The sequence below is a fragment of the Triticum aestivum genome, chromosome 7A, assembly GCF_018294505.1.
Source record: "Triticum aestivum cultivar Chinese Spring chromosome 7A, IWGSC CS RefSeq v2.1, whole genome shotgun sequence".
In the NCBI taxonomy this organism is placed as follows: Eukaryota; Viridiplantae; Streptophyta; class Magnoliopsida; order Poales; family Poaceae; genus Triticum; species Triticum aestivum.
Window position 1 is genome coordinate 20,427,320 of NC_057812.1, and position 8,996 is coordinate 20,436,315.

An 8,996-nucleotide genomic window follows, 5' to 3' on the forward strand; every position below is an offset into this window, starting at 1 on the left:
ACCTCCGGGGGAAACCCAAGATCAGTCGATCGGATGACGGTGGCACACTTGTGTCGTTTCCTCCTTGGGGCGTCATTCTTGGAGGCGTGCATTGGCTTGAGGGACCCGTGGACAGTTCCAGCGGTGGAGCGGCTTTCCATGTGACACATCGACGACGTGGAGTCTCGGCGGCATGGCAGGGCAAGGCCTTGGCGACAAATGTGTGATGATTTACGCATGCAGGGAGGAGGCATTGTCTGGCGCCATGGGGGCGTCGACGGCAGGCCTGGCAATGTTAATGCATCAGTACCTGCTCTGAAGATGGATCAGTGGAAGACGGCGGCGACGACCTATCAGAGCATGTCGGACAGGTTTGCGCCCCAAACCTAGTATGTGGCTTGGTTGGGGCATTAGATGTCAGCCATTGGTGCGATGTCTCTTTGGTATTAGGCTCGGACTATTGATACCTCTTCATCAAGTGGATAGGAGTAGCGACAAATGTTGCTAAGATCATGGCTTCAGACTACCTGATGTACTACTTTGTAAGGTCTTTATGAATAATTAATAAAATGGCTGCATGCGTCTCCCAGATACAGAGGCCGGGTGTCATCTTCCTTTTCGAAGAAAAATAAATGAAAAGCCTTCGTCAGCTTTGGAAATATTTGAACATAACTATTTTTCTTCTTTGGAGAATGCAGCGGGGTGATGATTCTACAAGGACAGCAAAGGAATTATTAACTAGAATATGCAAGAGTACCTGTTGCAGTTTGGTGACGAGGAACAAATTCTCGAGAGAAAATGAACATTTTAATTCCACTAAGTGTCTTGAGAAAATGGCCATTTTAATTCCCCTAAGTGTCTGCTTCATTCCCGATGGCATGATTCCTCAGAAAGAAAGCTAACACGCACGAATCATAACACACATATCAAATGGTAATGCAAACTATGGTGATGATCCTGAAAAGGAGAGGGGTGTGCGCAAAAAGGCTTATTTCTCCAGATAGCTCGATAAATATAAATGGCTAGCCAGTTCGTAATCTCAATGGAAGAGTTGCAGCCTTGCAGGCACCTTTCATTTGCTTGAGGGTGCCTAAGCGTGCAACTCTAGGGATGCAGCTCCTGCAAAAGCTACACCGGGGAAAGGGCCTATAGTGAAGAGGAGGCAAGGTAACAGGGAAATAGGAGATGATGTGGACATGATCAATGATGTGGCCTCCCAGGAGGAGGACCGCGAGATCCAATGGGAGTTTTGTGCTGAAACTGTCGCGGGGTTGGCACCGCCGCAACGGTGAGAAAGCTCCAGGAGCCATCGGTGGTTTGCATTGTGGAAACGTAGTTGGCAAACGAAAAAGCAAGTGGAAGGCCCAACACCTTTTGCTAGGTTTTGTTAAGGGTTTTGCAGTGGCCAGTTCACGAAAAAGTAAGTCTTCGTGTTAAGAACTACTCAAAATATCACACTGATGCATGGGTGTCTGAACAGTGAATAGATCACCGGCCACTCACAAGTTTCTACGGTGAAGCTAACAAAAGTTTGAGACAACAAACTTGGGATACCATGGCTCATTTGAGAGGGGAATCCACCCTCTCATGGTTATGCATAGGTGATTTTAACGGAGTTCTCGCGCGGGGAAGAACAGATGAGACCAAATTTGCGAGATGTGTACCAAATGAGTGGGTTCACATAGGGCATCGATCTTTGTGGTCTTGATAACTTGGGCTACATTAGTGTGGACTGGACCTTTGAAAAATGTGTTGCTGGAGGCCAGTTTTGCAGGTTTAGGCTGGACAAGGCCTGAGTAACAACGAGCTGGAGTGCGGCACAACCTTTTGTGTCAGTTCGGTACCTGGTGGCCACCAAGTAGGATCACAGTCCCATGTCCTTTGCACGGAAAGGGATCCGGAAACTGAAGTCTTGCGGTGGACCGACCTTTCAGATTTGAAGCGGTGTCCGAAACTCATGCGGATTTCTTCCTTATGATAGAGAAGGTCTGGAAGGACGGTACCCATTGTGGCTCGGTTCAAGATATGCATGATAAGCTGACCAGACTGGCGGGTTCGCTAGTGACGTGGGGAGCCTGCAGTTTCAGCCAAGTCAGGAAGGAATTGAGTGTTAAATTGTGATTCAAATTATATCATGTTGGACTAGACATAGTATAACTGGTGTGGGCTTTTGCGTTGACGTCGACGCGTACGAGTACAACTCGTTTATTTGTTCTCCAAGGACTCTCATGTATTGCCCTCTTATATACCCCACGTAGTCGCAACTTAGACGGTCTGTCGTCTCGTGCTTATAATACTCCTCCTCATAGTGATTGCGTCTTCGTGCGTCCGTGGTTTTCTCCCGCGAGGGTTTCCACATAAAAATCCGTGTCTCTTTGTCTCGTTTTATTCTCGTTGTTATCTAACAAGTGGTATACAAAGCTGAGGTTACAGATACGAGATTCGAGATCAAGAGTTAGGGTTGCACGCGCCGCAGCCGCCGCGTGACCAGGCGATCCGGCTTCGGATTGATTTCCGCTGCAGCGCTGTACAAAGCCGAGACCGACAGGAGCTTGAAAGGATTCGCAGGCGATCCGTCCGACCACAAGTTCCACCGAGTTGCCGCTGCTGAGCCGCCGCTTATCCTCGCGAATATACGCAGCGTCACACGCGTGCCTGATCTGCTACTACTCCACGCGGAAGCAGCAGCTGTGCGTACAGGCTTGCGACGAGACGCTGCTGCTGCATCTACATGTGAAGGCTCAAGTTCCAGGAATATTTTACTAGTAAATCAGCCACCTACTAGTATTCATTACGTGAAGCTACTGTTTTGGTCTCCAATTGCTACGGCCACTTCAAAAGCTACCAGGTGCTATTTGTTTTAGTTCTTTGTCTGCATATTAATTCAATCAAGAATTTTTCTACGGGCTTGTACTACCTTGTGTACATAGATTTATCTACTCATGGTATCCATGAAGTACGACTTTCCGCTACTGGATCGTGACACAAGGTTTACCCTATGGCAAGTCAAGATGCGGGCGTTGTTGGCACAGGCCGACTATGATGTAGCACTGGATAGTTTTGAGAAGAACCAAATTGAGGACTGGACTGCTGAGGAGAAAAGAATTGACTGTAAGGCTTTGTCACAAATTCAACTCCATTTGCATAATAATATTTTGCAGGAAGTTTTGAGCGAGAAAACTGCCGCCGCTCTATGGTTAAAGCTCGAAGGGATTTGCATGACTAAATATCTCACCAGCAAGATGCATCTAAAAAAAAAATTATTCCTGCACAGGTTACCCGAGGGAGGTAATGTTTTGAATCATATTTCAGAATTTAAAGATATCATATCTGATCTAGCTGCAATGGTGGTTAAGTATGAAGAGGAAGATACTGCTCTAATGTTACTTTGTTCACTGCCAACTTCTTATACCAATTTTCCAGACACCATATTATACAGTCATGATACTCTCACACTTAATGAAGTTTATGAAGCTTTGAACTCTAAGGAGAAGATGAAATTAATGGTGCCTCATGATGGTTCGAGTTCATCCCAAGCCGAGGGATTATCTGTTCGTGGCAGGACAAAGGAGAAGAACTCCAATAATGGAAACAGAGGCAAAAGTAAGAACGGCTACAGGGGCCGGTCGCAATCCAGAGACAAGAAATATTGCAGATATTGCAAGAGAGACGGGCATGACATCTCAGAGTGTTTCAAGTTGCAAAACAAGGAAAAGAGGAAAGGTAACAAACAAGGTGAAAATTCTGCTAACGTTGCTCGTGATGATAGTACCGATGATGCTCTTGTCGTTATTGCTGGATGTGTTGAGACCAATGATGAGTGGGTACTTGACACCGCATGCACTTTTCATATGTGTCCACATAGAGATTAGTTTAATACTTTTGATTCCACTAGTTCTGCTGGTTCTGTTTTGGGTTTTGATAATTCACCATGCAAGATTGAAGGCATAGGTTCTATTCGAATCAAGATGTTTGATGGCATAATCAGAACTTTGACAGATGTTCGGTATATTCTGAAGATGAAGAGAAATCTTATATCTGTTAGTGACCTTGATGCAAATGGGTACAAGTATTCAGGTGGAGATAGTGTTTTGAAGGTCACCAAAGGCTCCCTTGTTGTGATGAAAGGTGACTTAAGTTCGACCAATGGTCTTTATTACCTTCGAGGTTCTACCGTTTCAGGTAACGCTACTCCAGTTATTTCAGAGAATTCTGATTGTGATGCTGCTAAACTTTGGCATATGCGTCTTGGACTTATGAGTGAACTTGGTTTAGCAGAGTTAAAAAAGAGAGGTCTTCTTGATGGATATGAACCTGGTAAATTGAAATTTTGTGAGCATTGTATCTTCGGCAAGCACAAGAGGGTGAAGTTCAACACTTCGACTCATACAACTGAAGGTATTCTTGATTATGTCCATTCTGATTTATGGGGACCATCTCGCAAGAAGTCACTAGGTGGTGCTATTTACATGCTGACTATTATTGATGATTATTCGAGAAAAGTATGGCCTTATTTCTTGAAGCATAAATATGAAGCATTCTCAGCTTTTAAGGACTGGAAGATTATGATTGAAAGGCAGACTGAAAAGAAGGTAAAAATACTTCGCACTGATAATGGTATAGAATTCTGTTCTAAGCAATTTAAGAATTATTGCAAGTCTGAAGGCATTGTCAGACACTACACTGTTCCTTATACTCCTCAACAAAACGGTGTTGCTGAGCGTATGAACAGGACCATTATTTCCAAAGCCCGTTGCATGTTGTCCAATGCAGGTTTGCATAGGCATTTTTGGGCTGAGGCCGCTTCCACTGCTTGTTATCTCATTAATCGTTCACCATCTATTGCTCTTAATAAGAAAACTCCAATTGAGTTATGGTCTGGTTCACCTGCTGATTATTCACAGTTGAGAGTTTTTGGTTGCACTGCTTATGCTCATGTTGATAATGGAAAATTGGAGCCTAGGGCTGTTAAGTGCATCTTTCTTGATTATAAGTCTGGTGTTAAAGGTTTTAAATTATGGAATCCTGAAACCCAGAAGGTTGTTATTAGCAAAAATGTTATCTTTAATGAATCTGCTATGTTACATGATGTTTCATCTACTAATGTTCCCATTGAGAGTGAACAGCAGCCTACTATTCAGCAGCCTACTGTTCAGGTGGAGCATGTTATTGATTCAGGTGTTTCATCTGATAATGAAATTGTTGATGCACATGATGAACCCACCGTTAATGATGATCATGTCACTCCCACTCCAAATCAGCCTATTGTTCCACCCAGTTGGAATCTCGCACGTGACAGAGTTAGACGGGGTATTAATAAACCTGACAGGTTAATTGCAGAGTGCAATATTGTTTCTTTTGCTTTATCTGTTGCAGAAGAAATTGAAGGTAATTATGAGCCTTCTTCATATTCTGAGGCTATTATTTCTGATGATAGTAATCACTTGAAAAGAATGGCACTTGAGATTTAGTAAAATTACCTAGAGAGAAGAAACATATTCGTTGCAAGTGGGTTTTCAAGAGGAAAGAATGTGTTTCTCCTAATGATGAGACAAGATATAAAGCAAGGTTAGTTGCTAAAGGTTATAGCCAGATTCCAAGTATTGACTATAACGAAGTCTTTTCTCCTGTTGTGAAGCATAGCTCTATTCACACTTTACTCAGTATTGTTGCCATGCATGATCTTGAGCTTGAACAATTGGATGTTAAAACTGCATTCTTACATGGAGAATTAGAAGAGGATATTTATGTGGAACAACCTGAAGGTTTTGTTATTCCTAGAAAAGAAAAGCTTGTCTGTAAGTTAAAGAAATCTCTGTATGGATTGAAGCAATCCCCTAGACAGTGGTACAAAAGATTTGACACCTTTATGCTCTCTCAAGGTTTCAAAAGGTCTAATTATGATAGTTGTTTTTATTTGAAAACTATCAAATGTTCAACTATTTATTTGCTCCTTTATGTTGATGATATGTTTATTGCTGCAAAGAGTATGTCAGATATTAATGAACTAAAGAAGCAATTGAGTAATAAATTTGAGATGAAGGATTTGGGTGCAGCAAAGAAAATACTTGGCATGGAAATATGCAGAGATAGACCATCTGGAAAAGTGTATCTCCGTTAGAAGGGATATATTGATAAAGTTCTTCGCCGTTTTAATATGCATAATGCCAAGCCGGTGAGTACTCTGTTAGCTGCACACTTCAAATTATCATCAGCTCTATGTCCTAAGTCAGATGCAGATATTGAGTACATGTCTAGAGTTCCCTATTCGAGTGCAGTTGGTTCACTTATGTATGCCATGGTTTGTTCTCGTCCTGACTTATCATATGCATTGAGTGTTGTCAGTAGATACATGGCTAATCCTGGAAAAGAGCATTGGAAAGCAGTTCAGTGGATTTTCAGATACCTGTGTGGTACTTCTAATGCTTATTTACAGTTTGGGAAAAGTAGAGATGGACTTGTTGGTTTTGTTGATTCTGATTTTGCTGGTGATTTGGATAAGAGAAGATCACTCACAGGTTATGTTTTCACCATTGGTGGTTGTGCTGTGAGTTGGAGAGCAACTTTACAGTCTATTGTGGCTTGTTCCACTACTGATGCCGAGTATATGGCTATTTCTGAGGCATGCAAAGAAGCTATCTGGTTGAAAGGTTTGTATTCTGAGCTTTGTGGAGATTCATCTTGCCCTACCGTATTTAGTGACAGTCAAAGTGCTATATATCTTACAAAGAATCCAATGTATCATGAGAGGACGAAGCACATTGATGTTAGATTTCATTATATGCGAGATGTTGTTGCTGAAGGCGTTTTGAAGGTATGGAAGATAAGTACTCATGATAATCCTGCTGATATGATGACAAAGCCAGTTCCGACCAATAAGTTTGAGCTTTGCTCAGGCTTAGTTGGTATTTCTCACTAGTCCTATGGACTTTGACGCACAAGGTGTTTATACTGATTTGGATGGAGTTATTCACTTTCTTCGACCACTGGAGGAAATTTGGATCAAGGTGGAGATTGTTAAATTGTGATCCAAATTATACTGTATTGGACTAGACGTAGTACAACCGGTGTGGGCCTTTGCGTTGACGTCGACGTGTACAAGTACAACTCGTTTACTTTTCCTCCAAGGACTCTCATGTATTGCCCTCTTATATACCCCATGTAGTTGCACCTCAGACGGTCTGTCGTCTCGTGCTTGTAATACTCCTCCTCATAGTGATTACGCCTTCGTGCGTCCGTGATTTTCTCCCGCAAGAGTTTTCACGTAAAAATCCGCGTCTCTTTGTCTCGTTTTATTTTCATTATTATCTAACATTGAGGGACCTTAAAAGGCGACTTGAACAGTTTCGGTTAGTCCGAGGCAGGCAAGGCCCATCAAAGGAAGAGAGAAGGGTAGTGGCGAGAGTTATTGAACTAAACTACACGGAAGAGATCATGTGAAGTGGTCACGTGTGCAATGGTTAGCTGTAGGAGATGGTAGTACAAAAGAATTCCACCAAAAGGCAAGTATGAGAAGGAGAAAGAATAGGAGCGAACAACTTACACGTGATGACGGGTCTATGTGTAGTAATGAAAGTGAAGTTGGGCAAATGACTACAGATTTTTTATGAAAACCTTTACAAGTATGAAAGCACGGTAGGCATGGAGGAAGTTCTCTCACCACATCAAGTGGTAACTGAATCGACTGAAACTTTGCTAAAATCGTTGTTATGTGCCGATCTCGCTGCACAAGATAATGGGTTGCCATATTATTGCCTTTTGTTTCTAAATAATTGGTAGTGTGTATCTCAGGTGCCTGAAAAAACATGTCACTTTCATCCAAGGCCATTAGATCTTCATCCAACGGTTGAAAATAGATCTACGTTGCCATCTTTGACCTCGAGCTTCTTCCTCACGAAGCCGCAGGCGAACCCAGACCTAACCGCCTGCCTCCAAGCCCCGCGGCCGGTGGCTATCACTGCCTCGCCACCCCGCGCTCCCCTCGACCTCCCCCCACAGTCATGCCGGCTGCCGCGCCCCGGTCATCCCTCTAAGCCCCAAACAACTCCGGTGACCCCCCCCCCCCCCCCCCCCCCCCCCCGCATGTACCCCCCACTCCTAAGATAGATAATGAGGTTAGCAGCTGCTTCCCTCTGAGATAGACAATGAGGTTGTTGCTCCCCCCCTAAGATAGATTCTTAGATAGTAGGGCTACCTCTTCTCCGGCGAGGTTGCTCCTTCTTGGACGAGTTCAAGATGAACTAGAAAAAATGACTGACGGAATGAAAAATTTCAGGTACCTAAAAATGGGAAAACCATGAATGATTTTGCTTTGTGCATCCTCGGAGTCCCGCTAGAAATTTGTGTTGTCATAGAAGCCATGCACATTTTTCATCATGTTAATACATCAACAAAATGCACAATAGCAGAAAAGAAGTGGACATACATCCTGAGAGTTGCTTTTGTAGTATGGGAAAATGCTTAGGAGCACCTAGCGGCGTAGCTCACTGAAATCTCACCAATAAACATGCATAGGGATTTGCGTCACTATATTGGGCAGTTTGTATTATGACTTTTGGTCAGAATTATGTTCAGGTATAGGCGTGGTACTGTCTTGTGTTCTGTACGAGCTCTACTGCCAACCATAAATGGTCTTACACTCTATTTACTACTCACGTTTTTCTCCACCATAACGTTTCTTTCTAAGCACACTAAACTCTTGTCCTCCATCATCCATTAGCAGTCTATCGTTAAATCTTTCTACTAATGATGAATTAACACTGAACAACCTATATGCCCCATAAGAGATTATATACATAGTAATCTAACAGAACAACACTTGGTTCGATGTGCCTAACAAATAGATAACTGGGTTCAATATAAAAAGAACAATACTTAGATTGATATGCCTTAGAAATAGATAACATGGTTAGTGTTTGGTTTATCTGGGAGACAAACCAGTTCAAAGGAACCTAACTCATGTTTGTGATAGCTTCAACTAGTACTAGTACCGGCTTCTCACCAAACGTGTTCTTTGG